This window comes from Chiloscyllium plagiosum, unplaced genomic scaffold (genome assembly GCF_037043375.1).
Source record: "Chiloscyllium plagiosum isolate Xiang-an unplaced genomic scaffold, Cpla_swu_hap1 HiC_scaffold_23, whole genome shotgun sequence".
Taxonomy (NCBI): domain Eukaryota; kingdom Metazoa; phylum Chordata; class Chondrichthyes; order Orectolobiformes; family Hemiscylliidae; genus Chiloscyllium; species Chiloscyllium plagiosum.
This window is the reverse complement of record NW_028270161.1, coordinates 10,670,973-10,687,141: the sequence shown is the minus strand read 5'-3', so window position 1 is coordinate 10,687,141 and position 16,169 is coordinate 10,670,973. Positions and strand designations below refer to the sequence as shown.

At 41.7% G+C, this 16,169-nt stretch overlaps 1 long non-coding RNA gene across 1 annotated transcript in view; it reads right to left on the bottom strand.

Moving 5' to 3' along the window:
* LOC122561513 (uncharacterized) overlaps window positions 1–3,540 on the bottom strand; it is a 55,370-nt gene extending 51,830 nt beyond the window's left edge. Inside the window, exons 1-2 of the long non-coding RNA XR_006315025.2 lie at window positions 3,374–3,540; window positions 921–1,010 (exon numbers count right to left, since the gene is read on the bottom strand). This is a non-coding gene — a long non-coding RNA (uncharacterized LOC122561513). The remainder of the gene's footprint in view (window positions 1–920; window positions 1,011–3,373) is intronic.
* Between the last annotated feature and the right edge of the window lie 12,629 nt (window positions 3,541–16,169).

Genomic DNA, 16,169 nt, shown 5'->3' with positions numbered 1-16,169 from the left:
GGAATCAAAGCTGCAAACATTACCAGAATGTTTTGGATAGCAAAGCCAACCAATGTTCAAAAAACTGTTGTTGCCCTATGGTTTTGCTCGCAATTTGGAATCATCCCAGGTCAAAATGAAGGGATGGAAACTTTTAAACAACCCAGTCAGACACGGTATGACAGGCATATGGGGCAAGCTGGCAACTTGAACCCAGGCCTCCTGGTCCAGAGATAGGAACACTACCACATTCTGTTGAAAGTAAACCATTATCAAAACCCAAGTTGATATATAACAAAAAAATAATGTCTTTTTTGAACAGGGAACACAGATCTGCAAACATTGCTTACTTTGAAAACTCGAGATTACATTTCTATAGCATATATCTTCCACATTAATAGCTCAATTTGTTCAGTTTAAGGGGCACAGGAATTCAGTTTTGCACATTTTAACTAGCAGTAAAAAGGGCAGATATCTGGAGAAGTGAGACTGAACTTGTATTTAAGATGGTTCAGAACTCCTGAGAGCATCAAATCCAGGAATCTTGCACAAGATGTTAAAGAAATGGATTCAGAACCAAATGGTTCTCTCATATTGACTCTCCAGCATTCCAGACCTACGAATGGAACAGCGTTTGTGGCTCCCTCATTAACAGAGAAACTGTATAAAACAGCCTTTCCATCAGGTTATACAGCTCATAAAGACAGTTTTAGAAGGTTTACTGCACAACTCTGCTGTACATCAGTAGTAAACAGGCAATAAGTGACAATCTTTATAGAAAGTTTTGACACTTGCCTTGCTGAGTGTTTTACTGAGCTGCGTTAATATTGTGTCAAGATGTCAAATGTTATCGGACTGGTTGCTTATCACTTGGTTCTGCTCTGCTATTCAGCCCAATTATAAGAACAGGAAAGTAGCTGGTTAAAGTAGATTGTACTCACCTCAGATGTTTTACATGCTCTCAGATGAAATTAAAAAGTGAATTATCTTTAACATATGAGTGAGTCTACCTTGATCATTTAGATGTTGCACTGTAAAAGTAATAACACAAATAACATTAGAATTCAATGCCAACATCTTCTCCTATGTGCATCATTAAATGTAAAAAGCAAGAGGGCAAATTAAGATAAGCATTTCATTTATAAAATGTTGATGTAGACAATTGGAACGAATAGAGATGTATTCTGAGATGACTATAACTAACCACCTCAGTGGGCGGCACGGTGGCACAGTGGTTAGCACTGCTGCCTCGCAGCGCCTGAGACCCGGGTTCAATTCCCGCCTCAGGCGACTGACTGTGTGGAGTTTGCACATTCTCCCCGTGTCTGCGTGGGTTTCCTCCGGGTGCTCTGGTTTCCTCCCACAGTCCAAAGATGTGCAGGTCAGGTGAATTGGCCATGTTAAATTGTCCGTAGTGTTAGGTAAGGGGTAAATGTAGGGGTATGGGTGGTTTGCGCTTCGGCGGGTCGGTGTGGACTTGTTGGGCCGAAGGGCCTGTTTCCACACTGTAAAGTAATCTAACCTAATCTAATCTAAAAAGATATTTTCTTTCCCATAAAACAATTAACAATAGCAGTCGGAAATGAAAATCCCCTTTTGAAACAAGCTTTGGAGATTTACTGGTATCCTTTGGAGGATATGGTGACACAGTGGTTAGCACTGCTGCCTCAGCATACTAGGGATCTGGGTTTGATCCCAGTCTTGGGTGACCATCTGTGTGCAGTTTGCACATTCTTGCTGTTTCTGCTGGGCACTCTGGTTTCCTCTCACAGTCCAAAGATGTGGATTATTCATAGTGTCTTGAGATGTGGACTAACCATGGTGAATGTGGGTTATAGGGATAAGATGAGGGCTGGGTTTGAGTGACATTCTCTTTGAAGGGTTGGTGCAGATTTGATGGGCTGGATAACTTCGTTCAGCTTCGTGCAGGGATTCTATATTTGGAAGATGTATGTAAAAGCATACTTGCTATAAGTTGCAACTTAGTAAAGTTTGCAGGAAAACTAAAAGACTTACATATATTGTGCCTTCATAACCATTTGATTATGCTTGAGATCCATTGCAAAATGTTTGAAAATTAGTCACTATTAGAATGTAGGAAAAGTGGTGACCAATTTTGTACACCACCAGCAATGAGATAGCAACCAGAAAATTTATTTGTTCTTTACGTTAAAAGTGGGCTAGCAGCCTCTTCTGTATATGCACAGTTATTGATATCCACGGTTTAAAACAAGTCAGGACTAGCAAATCAGGATTCACACTGTAATCTGACTTGTTCAGCCCCAATGTCAGCTCTGATTATAACACAACTAAACAAAATAATTTCTGAGTTCTACCAAATTTCATTGAGAGAGTCACCTAGTTTCAGCAATATTTGTGATTTAAAGCAAAATCTTAGGACAGCAATGATCTTCCAAACATGGGATTATTTTTAATTTGTTCGCAGGTTGAAGGTGTTACTGGCAATGTAGAATTCAAAAGCCTTCACAAACTGGCTTGAGTGAACATTTTGAAGCCAAAGATATTGCAGTGGTCTGGAGCTACTTAAAGGAGGAGAAAGTGAGGACTGCAGATGCTGGAGATCAGAGTCGAGAGTGTGGTGCTGGAAAAGCACAGCAGGTCAGGCAGCATCCGAGGAGCAGGAGAATCAACGTTTTGGGCATAATCCCTTTATCAGCCCTTGATTCCTGATGAAGGGCTTATGCCTGAAACATTGATTCTCTTGCTCCCCAGATGCTGCTTGACCTGCTGTACTTTTCCAGCACCACACTCTCAACTCTGGAGCTACTTAAAGGCCAGATGAAGCAAAGATAGCAGATTTCATTCCCTAAACGACATAAGAGAACCAGGTAAGTTTTAATGACAATTTTGTTAATTATATGATCATGATTCCTGGAATTAGCATTTTGTTCCAGGTTTATTTAGCTGACAGAAGTTATATTCCACAATTGTCATGGAAGAAATTGAATTTGTGTCTCAGAATTATTAATCCAGGCCTCTGAGTGACTAATCCAGGAAACTACCATTCCTGTAATCAAATGCAGGCTTTGGTGCAATGTCGAACTTGCTCCACATTCAAGCACCAAGTGAGTAGAGAGAAATTAACACCCTGGACATTTGTACTCTCCAGGCTGAGGTTTACCTACCTTTGTGGAATTGATTTAATTTAGGGGCTTCCTTGATCTGTTCCCTATAATACTGGATCATGTATTTACCTGCTGAGCCATTTCAGTGAAGATTTATAATATATCATTATTTGATAACTTAGATGCTGAAGTAGATTAAAACGAATTTTAGATTTTAGTTCTGTGTAGGTGACGTTTTAGGATCAGATTCACATTTTTTTAAATAGCGAGTTAAAACAGCATTTTCAATAAATCATGTGACAACCCACCTGCTCATTTAGCTGCTGAAGTTGTTGAGCTTTAGTGGTCCATAGAAAGACAGGCTAAGGGTCAGAAACCCATTTAGTTCAGAAGAAAAGTCCCAAACCAGCAGATGTTTTGCATCACAAAAAAAATCAACATTGTTGAAGGAAGACATTTTCTCTCAGTGATCAGTGAAATTAAGTCAGTGAGTTAATCAAAGACAATAACAGGGTAAATCGTATTTCATGGACACATGGAAATCACCTGTGACTGTTTCAGAGAATACTGGAGAAGTATAACAGATGTGACAGCATCTATAGAGAGAAACAGAGTTATGTTTTGAGGCCAGTTTGACTCTTGAGTCTTAAGTTATGACCTGGTCAGTTGGGTAAGAAACGTTTTCATTTTGCTGCTTGTGAGAGTTTTCCAATTTGTCATATACAATCTGTTCATGTATAACACAATGGTTCTGTTTCTGTGCAATCCTGCATTATGAGAATATTTTGTAATAGCAGCACCACTTAAACCAATGGGACCATGGAGTCATAAAGTCATAGAGATGTACAGCTTCGGTTCAACCTGTCCATGCCGACCAGATATCCCGACCCAATCTAGTCCCACCTGCCAGCACCCGGCCCATATCCCTCCAAACCCTTCCTATTCATATACCCATCCAAATGCCTCTTAAATGTTGCAATTGTACCAGCCTCCACCACTTCCTCTGGCAGCTCATTCCATTCACGCACCACCCTCTGTGTGTAAAAGTTGCCCCTTAGGTCTCTTTTATATCTTTCCCCTCTCACTCTAAACTTATGCCCTCTAGTTCTGGACTCCCCTACCCCAGAGAAAACACTTTGTCTATTTATCCTATCCATGCTATTCATAATTTTATAAACCTCGATAAGATCACCCCTCAGCCTCCGATGCTCCAGGGAAAAAAGCCCCAGCCTGTTCAGCCTCTCCCTGTAGCTCAAATCCTCCAAACCTGGCATCATCCTTGCAAACCTTTTCTGAACCCTTTCAAGTTTCACAACATCTTTCCGATAGGAAGGAGACCAGAATTGCGTGCAATATTTCAACAGTGGCCTAACCAGTGTCCTGTACAACTGCATCATGACCTCCTAATTGCTGTACTCAATAAAGAAAAGCATACCAAATGCCTTCTTCACTATCCTATCAACCTGAGACTCCACTTTCAAGGAGATACGAACTGCACTCCAAGGTCTCTTTGTTCAGCAACACTCCCGAGGACCTTACCATTAGGTGTATAAGTCCTGCTAAGATTTGCTTTCCCAAAATGCAGCACCTCGCATTTATCTGAATTAAACTCCATCTGCCACTTCTCAGCCCATTGGCCCATCTGGTCAAGATCCTGTTGTAATCTGAGGTAACCTTCTTCGCTGTCCACCACACCCCCAATTTTGGTGTCATCTGAAAACTTACTAACTGTACCTCTTATTCTCGCGTCCAAATCATTTATGTAAATGACAAAAAGTAGAGGGCCCAGCACCGATCCTTGTGGCACTCCACTGGTCACAGGGCTCCAGTCTGAAAAACAACCCTCCATCAACATCCTCTGTCTTCCACTTTAAGCCGGTTCTGTATCCAAATGGCTAGTTCTCCCTGTATTCCATGAAATCTAACCATGCTAATCAGTCTCCCATGGGGAACCTTGTCGAACGCCTTACTGAAGTCCATATAGATCTACCGCTCTGCCCTCATCAATCCTCTTTGTTACTTCCTCAAAAAACTCAATCAAGTTTGTGAGACATGATTTCCCATGCACAAAGCCATGTTGACTATCTCTAATCAGTCCTTGCCTTTCCAAATACATGTACATCCTGTCCTTCAGGATTCCCTCCAACAACTTGCCCACCACTGACGTCAGGCTCAGTGGTCTATACTTCCCTGGCTTGTCCTTACCACCCTTCTTAAACAGTGGCTCCACGGGAGCCAACCTCCAGTCTTCTGGCACCTCATCTGTGACTATCAATGATACAAATATCTCAGCAAGAGGCCCAGCAATCGCTTCTCTAGCTTCCCACAGAGTTCTCGGGTACACCTGATCAGGTCCTGGGCATTTATCCACCTTTATGCATTTCAAGATATCCAGCACTTCCTCCTCTGTAATAGGGACATTTTGCAAGGTGTCACCATCTATTTCCCTACATTCTATATCTTCTATATCCTTTTCCACAGTAAATACTGATGCAAAATATTTGGTTAGTATCTCCCTGATTTTCTGCGGCTCTCCACAAAGGCCATTTTGTTGCTCTTTGAGGGACTCTATTCTCTCTCTAGTTACCCTTTTATCTTTAATGTATTTGTAAAAACCCTTTGGATGCTCCTTATTTGCCAAAGCTATCTCATGTCCCCTTTTTGCCCTCCTGATTTCGCTCTTAAGTATACTCCTACTGCCTTTATACTCTTCTAAGGATTCACTCGATCTCTCCTGTCTATACCTTACATATGCTTCTTTCTTTTTCTTAACCAAACCCTCAATTTCTTTAGTCATCCAGCATTCCCTGTACTTACCAGCCTTTCCTTTCACCCTGACAGGAATATACTTTCTCTGGATTCTCGTTATCTCATTTCTGAAGGCTTCCCATTTTCCAGCTGTCCCTTTACCTGCAAACATCTGCTCCCAATCAGCTTTTGAAAGTTCTTGCCTAATACCATCAAAATTGGTCTTTCTCCAATTTAGAACTTCAACTTTTAGATCTGGTCTATCCTTTTCCATCATTATTTTTATGTAATAGAATTATGGTCACTGGCCCCAAAGTGCTCCCCCAGTGACACCTCAGTCACCTGCCCTTCCTTATTTCCTCAGAGTTGGAACTTTGAGGGACCAGAATCACCTTAAAGCCAATACAGGAAAGGAAAGTTTGCGTTCTGTAAATAATGGTCTAAATTCTTCAATCATGTTATAGCCAATTCGTGTTGATGGACTGCAGGTTATAGGCGAACCGACTGTATATAGTATTTATATAGTTTCTTTTTTTTTGAATACTACGCTTATGTGCTTTCATTCAAATCAAATTGGCAACCTCGTGAGAACATGTTCAGTGACTGTCATGGTAACAAAATTGCAAAAATAAACCTTACAGTCGATCAAGCCAAGTTTCACTCCAGAATCTGATTTGTCCAGTATTATTAGCATTTGGGATCTTAATGACATCTAATTTCATATTGTCTTTTCCTTTGAGGTCTCACAATTTAATTGCTGGTTATAATCAACGAATACAGGTATAACAGATTTGCAGAGCAGGATAAAATTAGATTTTGCCTGCTCTTGTGTGAGTTTATTGGAACCTAATTAACGAAGTATGACAGTTATGTGAATGCTTTGCTTTTTTTATACACATGATCTTCAAAAGGACTTACTTCTGTCTGCAAGATTTCACAGAAACTAAGTTCCAATTCTCCAGTTCTGTCTGTTTTTCAGCAGAAAAAGAGTGAAGTATTTCTGAATCTCCTCTAGATTTAAGCCATCATATTCTTTCTTATCCAATTATTTTAAATTGTTGAATCAGAATTTATGATTAAAACAGTTATTATTTCAATACTTTAGTGAGGCTAGGAGGGTAACAAACTTGTGCTGAGAATTAAGCTTTGTTTCCAGGCTGCATTGGAAATTACTACAGAATAAATAAGCATCATTACAAAATTCAAGTTCTCCAGCAGACACAAGTCATTCTCTGTAACACTGTGTAGGAAGCTTTAATTACCAAAAGTGACTTCAGAATGCTTCAGCAACTGTTTAGATTCAACTTTATGTTAACACGTGCCATCCAAATCAATTAATCCAAATCTACTAATAAGATGAAGTATGTTCTTTGACCGACTTGATCCAAACCTTCTGACATAATTGTCTCTTCTCTTCACTTGAGCAAATAAACCAGACTTCAATGTAACAGCTCTTGATTAAATGGATTGATGCTGTTAGCGTCATCACCTTGAACAACAATATTTAAAGAAAATGGATTCACTTCTTCTGCATTTAACTGCCAGGTTATGGAGAAAACAGCCCCAGCCTATTCAGCCTCTCCCTATACCTCAAACCCTCCAAACCTGGCAACATTCTTGTAAATCTTTTCTGAACCATTTCAAGTTTCACATCATCCTTCCCAAAGGAGGTTGACTGGGTGTCTAACTTTTCTCAGATGTTTAGCTATCAGTTGGTGGGGAAGAGCTCAAAGAAGAATTTAAGAGTAATTTTCCCCCTTTTTTCATGGTTTCAGATCATGACCTGAAGCCAGATGCAAGGAATATCTCAAAGTGGCCCTCGGACAGAGTGGACAATGTGCAATAACAACTGTCTTCACACTTTCATTGGGTTGTGCTCATCTACCTTGAGCTGAATATTATGGGCCAAGATTAGAGTGGTGCTGGAAATGCACAGCAGGTGAGTTAGCATCCAAGAGACAGGAAAATCGACGTTTCGAGCAGGGGCCCTTCATCAGCCCCTTCTGCCCGAAAAGTTGATTTTCCGCTCCTCGGATGCCACCTGACCTGCTGTGCATTTCCAGCACCACTCTAATCTTGACTCTAACCTCCAACATTTGCGGTCCTCATTTTTGCCTGAATATTATGGGGTGAGGCATACAGCTCACCCCCAAGCTGTAGAAAGGTGAGTTGCAATGGTACACTGTAAATGTCCCGAACAAGCTCAGCATGGGGTTGCAATTTCTTAGTGGAAGGATGTTGTGTCCTCAAGAGTAACTAGTCTGTTTGAACAACTCTTGTAGGCCTTAACAGTGCCAGAATTCTGTAGTGGTTGCTGCTGGGACTGCAAGCAGTCCCACAATGATGACATTACTACAGCAGTTCAGGGCTCCCTGGACATTTTGGCCAGAAAGTGACCAGGCATCCCAGGGAGTGGTAAAGAGTCAAGATTTGAAAGTCAGGGGATGATGGAATAAAGTGTTATCTCTGAACTCCTGTCTGTCTTCCCACCAATTGCAGTGAAGCAGGAGACGTAGAACTGGGGCATTAACCACCACTTAATTGAGCAGATAATGGCCTCAATAAGTCTAAGGACTGTGGGCCATTAGGAACCTTATCATCCACCATTGTGTCAGGAAAGAGTCAGGATGAGTAGAAAGGCTATAGATTAGCCAATTTTGGCTATGCATAAAAGCCAACTTTTTTCTTAAAAACTACAGATATTTTGATATATTTAAGAATATCTAGCATTTGGAAGGCAGATGGAACTTTGGCATTTATTGTTCAGGGAATAAAATATAAAAGTAGGGAAGTGTTGCTTCAACTGTACAAGACATCAGTGAGACCAAATCTGGAGTATTGAGTATAGTTGTGGTCCCTTTGCTTGAGAAGGAATATAGTTGTATTCGAAGCATTTCAGAGACGGATCACTGGATTGATTCAGGGATGAGGTTTTTTTTCTTATGAATCAAGATTGAGCAGTTGAGGCCAACAGTCTCTGGAGTTTCGAAGACTGAGAGGAGGATTTGGACTGAAGGGTCTGTTTCCATGCTATTTGACTCGATGACTGTATGTCTCTACCTAACTGAAGTATCTAAGATGCTAAAGGGGATTGACAAAGTAGACATAGAAAGGATGTTTCCCCTTGTGAGGCAATCTAGAACTAGTTTTAGGATGAATGATATCAGATATAAAACAGAGATGAGGAGAAATTACTTCTCTCAAGGGGTCATGAATCGATTCACAACCCCTGAGTGTGGTGAATGCTGGGACATTGAGTAAATTTAAGGAGCAGATAGACAGGTTTTTAATTAGTGATGGATCGAAGGGTTATGGAGAGTGGGCAGGCAAATGTGAGATCAGCCATGATCATATTAAATGGTGGAGCAGGCTTGAGAGGATGAATTGCCTCTTTCTGCTCTTAATTCTGATGTTCTTATAAGGTATACAGTATAGCATTAATGATAGATTTTGCCAAACTGTGTTATTTTGAAAAGAAAATAGTTAATATGCTCCTATAACTGATATCTGTACCTTATTTTTACATATAAATGCTAAAATAATCAATGCTGTTGATACCAGTTCTTTGGATGAAATGCTAAACCAAAGTCTTATTGTTGACACAAACATTAGGAGCTTCAATTAGGTTGCAGACATGGTGCTATAGAAGGAGAAAATCAAATGTAAGAAACGTTATTCAGTTCCAACATGTTTGTGATCATGCCACACTGGGAAGGGAAGGAGGGGGGGGGAAGAGAGTCCAGATTTAAGGGTTATTGGATGAACAATTAGGTATTTTGGTTCCATGTATTTATGGATGCTTGTTTACACTTCTTCTATCCCAGTACAAATTTGTGGAAACTAAATTCACAAGAAATTGGTCACTATAGATTGTGAAACACAAGAAAATATTCCTACAAGCCAGCAATCCTGATAGATCTTTATACATTTACACTTTAGCACTAATTCAGCCATTTCTGAGTCTGCATTTGACAACTGATTTGTTATTCCAACCAGCTGTGGAATGGGAAGTAAACCCTGTACTTAAAATTGAAACAAGTAAAAGTGACAGCGGATTATTAGCATTCAACAGTCACACAATAACCAATTGTAAAGAACACGATAAAGGAGCAATTGGCAACATAAAATAAAATGCATCTACTGCAGTATAGCTGTTAAATGCGGAAAGCAACATCTGTGATTCAAACTAATTTTGATGTCATTGGATCTTGATAGTAATGGGTGTATGCTAAATTTCTCCATAAAACTATTGTTATTTTTGTTTTTTGAAATTGTACAAGAACTTGATGGCTATATTTCCACCTCTTTGTGCAAGGAATAGGAAAAGATGGAAGGATCTGAACAATGAATATCATTAATAACATAAGAGTTTAAGAGATTGAACTATAGAGAGAGGCTGAATAGACTATTTTCCCAGGAGTGTAGGAGGCTAAAGGTTACCTTATGGAGGTTGATAAAATCTTGAGGGGCATGGATAGGATGAATAGCTAAGGTCATTTTTTTTTCCCCAGAGTAGTGGCGTTCACGTCTCTGATCGTGTTTTCCAGGTCCTTAAGGGGGAGGGGGAGCAGCCTGAAGTCGTGGTCCACATTGGCACCAACGGCATAGGTAGGAGGAGGGCTGAGGATGTTAGGCAGGCTTTCAGGGAGCTAGGTTGGAAGCTCAGAGTTAGAACAAACAGAGTTGTTGTCTCTGGTTTGTTACCGGTGCCACGTGATAGAGAGTCGAGGAATAGGGAGAGAGAACAGTTAAATGTGTGGCTACAGGGATGGTGCAGGAGGGAGGGATTCCGGTATCTGGATAACTGGGGTTCTTTCTGGGGAAGGTGGGACCTCTATAAACAGGATGGCCTACACCTGAACCTGAGGGGCACCAGTATCCTTGGTGGGAGGTTTGCTAGTGCTCTTGGGGGGGGTTTAAACTAACTCTGCAGGGGCATAGGAACCTAGACTGTAGCTTTAGGGTGCAGGACCTGGAGTGTAAGGAGGTTAGGAACATGGCATCAATCTCAAAGGAGGGTGCCTGTAAACAGGAAAGTGTCCATATACACCACATCTACAACTTTACCCTCATCTACCCTTCAATGCAAGAAGTATATGAAATAAGGTAGGTGAACTTGCAGCGTGGGTTGGTACCTGGGACTTCGATGTTGTGGCTATTACGGAGACATGGGTAGAACAGGGACAAGATTGGCTGTTGCAGGTTCCAGGGTTTAAATGTTTTAGTAGGGTCAGAGGTGGGGGTAAAAGAGGGGGAGGTGTGGCATTGCTTGTTAAAGCTAGTATTACAGCGGTGGAAAGGACGATGGATGAAGACTCGCCATCTGAGGTAGTTTGGGCTGAGGTTAGGAATAGGAAAGGTGAGGTCACCCTGTTAGGAGTTTTCTACAGGCCTCCTAATAGTCCTAGAGACGTAGAAGAAAGGATTGCGAGGATGATTCAAGGAAAGAGTGAAAGTAATAGGGTGGTTGTTATGGGGGACTTTAACTTTCCTGATATTGACTGGGAAAGCTATAGCTCGAGTTTGTTAGATGGGTCGGTGTTTGTCCAATGTGTGCAGGAGGGTTTCCTGACACAATATGTAGACAGGCCAACAAGAGGTGAGGCCATACTGGATTTGGTTCTGGGTAACGAACCAGGCCAGGTGTTAGAAATGGAGGTAGGTGAGCACTTTGGGGACAGTGACCACAATTCAGTGACTTTTACTCTAGTGATGGAGAGGGATAAGTGTGCACAGCAGGGCAAAAGTTATAGCTGGGGGCAGGGAAATTATGATGCGGTGAGGCATGACCTAGGATGCGTGGCTTGGAAAAGTAGGCTTCAAGGCATGGGCACAATTGATATGTGGAGCTTGTTCAAGGAGCAACTATTGAGTGTCCTTGATAAGTATGTACCTGTCAGGCAGGGAGGAAAGGGTCGTGTGAGGGAGCCGTGGTTTAATAAGGAATTGGAATCCCTTGTTAAATGGAAGAGGGCGGCCTATGTAAAGATGAGGTGTGAAGGTTCAATTGGGGCAATTGAGAGTTATAAGGTAGCCAGGAAGGATCTGTAGAGAGAGCTAAGAGCAGCAAGGAGGGGACATGAAAAGTCCTTAGTTGGTAGGATTAGGGAAAACCCTAAGGCTTTCTATAGGTATGTCAGGAATAAAAGAATGACTAGGGTAGGAATAGGTCCAGTCAAGGATAGTAGTGGGAAGTTGCATGTGGAGGCTGAAGAGATTGGAGAGACACTGAATGAATACTTTTCATCAGTATTCACTCAGGAACAGGACATTGTTGCCGATGTGAATACTGAGTCACAATTAATTAGAATGGACGGCTTTGAGGTATGTAGAGAAGAGGTGTTGGAAATTCTGGAAAGGGTGAAAATAGATAAGTCCCCTGGGCCTGATGGCATTTATCCTAGGATTCCCTGGGAAGCAAGGGAGGAGATTGCAGAGCCATTGGCCTTGATTTTTATGTCCTCGTTGTCTACAGGAATAGTTCCAGTAGACTGGAGGATAGCAAATGTGGTTCCCTTGTTCAAGAAGGGGAGTAGGGATAACCCTAGTAACTATAGGCCGGTGAGTCTCACTTCTGTTGTGGGCAAAATCTTAGAGAGAATTGTAAGGGATAGGATTTATGAACATCTGGATAAGAATAATGTGATCAAGGATAGTCAGCATGGTTTTGTGAAGGGCAGGTCGTGCCTCACAAACCTTATTGAATTTTTTGAGAAGGTGACTAAGGAGGTAGATGAGGGTAAAGTTGTAGATGTGGTGTATATGGATTTTAGTAAGGCATTTGATAAGGTTCCCCATGGTAGGCTACTGCAAAAAATATGGAGGTATGGCATTGAGGGTGAGTTGGAGGTTTGGATTAGGAATTGGCTGGCTGGAAGAAGACAAAGGGTTGTAGTTGATGGTAAAGGTTCATCTTGGAGTGCAGTTACTAGCGGTGTTCCGCAAGGATCTGTTTTGGGACCATTGCTGTTTGTCATTTTTTATAAATGACCTGGAGGAGGGGCTAGAAGGTTGAGTGAGCAAGTTTGCGGATGATACGAAAGTCGGTGGAGTTGTTGACAGTGAGGAAGGATGTGTCAGGTTACAGTGGGATATAGATAAGTTGCAGAACTGGGCAGAAAGGTGGCAAATGGCGTTCAATGTAGCTAAGTGTGAGGTGATTCACTTTGGTAAGAGTAACAAAAAGATGGAGTACTGGGCTAATGGTCGGATACTTGGTAGTGTGGATGAGCAGAGGAATCTTGGTGTCCATGTACACAGATCTCTGAAAGTTGCCACCCAGGTAAATAGTGCGGTGAAGAAGGCATATGGCGTACTGGCTTTTATTGGTAGAGGAATTGAGTTCCGGAGCCCTGAGGTCATGTTGCAGTTGTATAAGACTCTGGTGCAGCCGCATCTGGAGTATTGTGTGCAGTTTTGGTCGCCATACTATAGGAAGGATGTGGAGGCACAGGAACGGGTGCAGAGGATGTTGCCTGGTATGGTAGGAAGATCGTATGAGGAAAGGCTGAGGCACTTGGGGCTGTTTTCATTGGAGAAAAGAAGGTCTAGGGGTGACTTGATAGAGGTGTACAAGATGATTAGGGGTTTAGATAGGGTTGACCATGAGAACCTTTTTCCACGTATGGAGTCAGCTATTACGAGGGGGCATAGCTTTAAATTAAGGGCGTGTAGGTACAGGACAGATGTTAGGGGTAGATTCTTTACTCAGCGAGTCGTGAGTTCATGGAATGCCCTGCCAGTAGCAGTGGTGGACTCTCCCTCTTTATGGGCATTTAAACGGGCATTGGATAGGCATATGGAGGATAGTGGGCTAGTGTAGGTTAGGTGGGCTTGGATCGGCGCAACATCGAGGGCCAAAGGGCCTGTACTGCGCTGTATTCTTCTATGTTCTATGTAAAACTAGAGGGCATCGGTTTAGGGTGAGAGGGGAAAGATTTGAAAGGAACATAAAGGGCAATTTCTTTTCACACAGAGGGTGATGTGTGTATGGAATGAGCTGCCAGAGGCTGGTACAATTACAGCATTTAAAAGGCATCTCAATGGGTACATGAATAGGAAGGGCTAAGAGGGATATGGGCCACATACTGGCAAATGGGACTAGATTAATTAAGGATATCTGGTTGGCATGGATGAGTTAGACCAAAGTTAGACCAGCTGTTTCTATTCTGCACATCTCCATAACTCTATGACTCCAATTGCCCTTGGCTGACTAAGTGCAGTAATGATTTGGAGATGCCGGTGTTGAATTGGGATGTACAAAGTTAAAAATCACACAACGCCAGGTTATAGTCCAATAGGTTTAATTGGAAGCACTAGCTTTCGAAGTGCTGCTCCTTGTGGACAACGACCTGAGGAAGGAGCAGCGCTCCGAAAGCTAGTGCTTCCAATTAAACCTGTTGGACTATAACCTGGTGTTGTGTGATTTTTAATTAGATTAGATTATGATTAGATTAGATTACATTACATTACAGCGTGGAAACAGGCCCTTCGGCCCAGCAAGTCCACACCGACCTGCCGAAGCGCAACCCACCCATACCTCTACATTTACCCCTTACCTAACACTACGGGTAATTTAGCATGGCCAATTCACCTGACCTGCACATCTTTGGACTGTGGGAGGAAACCGAAGCACCCGGAGGAAACCCACGCAGACACGGGGAGAACGTGCAAACTCCACACAGTCAGTCGCCTGAGGCGGGAATTGAACCCGGGTCTCAGGCGCTGTGAGGCAGCAGTGCTAACCACTGTACCACCGTGCCGCCCACAAGTACCAATTAAGTATGGTAAGTTTGGTAAGCTTGGAAACATAGAAAATAGGAGCAGGAGTAGGCCATTCAGCCCATTGAGCCTGCTCTGCCATTCAATATGATCATGGTTGATCATCCTACTCAGTATCTTTTTCAGCTCTCTCCTCACATCCTTACCCTTTAATCCCTTTATCACTAAGAACTACATCTAATTCCTGTTTGAAAACAAAATAAAAGATCAGGAAGAGTTTACCATGAAATAGCTGATTTAGTGTTCCACTGTTAAAATAAAGCTATGTTTGAATTGCTCTGCCCCTTCCAGATTGCACAAGCTTTTTGTTGGTTATTATGAAAATAAAATTGTGGAGTTTACTCCCAGAACAGAGACTGAATATGCTCCTGAAGAACAATGCCATGGTGACATCTGATTACATGGAAGTGGGGTCCAACTCTGGAGGATTCCAGTGATGCCTTTTCCTTCCATCCTTCCTGCAGTTATGTTCAATAAAGGCTGTTCATAAACATTCACCTAACTTCATTCCAGTTATCAAGAGTAATCTGAAACAAATTTGATGTGCATTTTCAGAAGAAGGTTACCATTTTGAAAGCACTTGGAAATTTATGACTTCAACTCTGAAGCAACTTGTTGGTGATGTTGCGTAAAGCTCAAAGGTTCACTTTTCCTTGGATCATCTTTCTCATCATGCTGTTTATGCTCAAAATACAAAGATATGGTTTTCAATATTCACACCACACACTGGGCAGAGGGATCATCTGCGATATTTGGTTTTCTTACTATTTTGATACAATGGCTATTTAGTTCTGTGATGGGTCTTTACAGGTCATTCATCCAGCACATCAAAGGGATATGCATTTCATGATTCAAGATTACTATAAGGTAGATGCCAGTATCTAAATAGCAAGACTGGGATTTTGCTTAAATGTCAGTGTGCTAGCATAAAAGCCTAATAAATGGCCATTCCTGGAAGACAGCCGTATAACCTAAAGGCTGAATCTTGTTTCAAACTCAGAATTATTTGACCATTTCACACCTCACAAACTGGATACCCCATCCACGTGCAGCCGCTTACACATTTTTTGTCTTTTCACATATCATCGGGTTCACAATATTGTTTGAGCACCCCATGACTATGAAATCCATTAGCACTTGCAGCTCAGCCAAGTTTTCATAAAAGTCACAACTGTCCAAACAATAGACTAGGAAGGGATGAATAGAAAGCGCTCATTTCAAATTCAAGGCACAGTACCAGTCAAACAATATAAGGGAGCAAATAGTTAGGGGTTTTGTTTTTCAAACGAAGATGTTTTCCATGTGTTAGAATAGAAGGGAGCAGGTGATTAAATTGTCTTCTCGTAACAAAACCTGATGTTTTTAATTGGTTAGAACCATTGCAATAATTGTAAAAAAGATGACAGCAATGGTTGACAAGTTATCTTGTAACATTTTTCACTGCATTATGATGCTTTCTCCAGTGGAAAAGTACAATAATGCATGTGAACAAATAGCCCATTTGTAAAGGTCAACTTAACTTTAAATGACAGATCCCTATGCAGAAACACACAGTGAAAATCATACCTGCCTTAC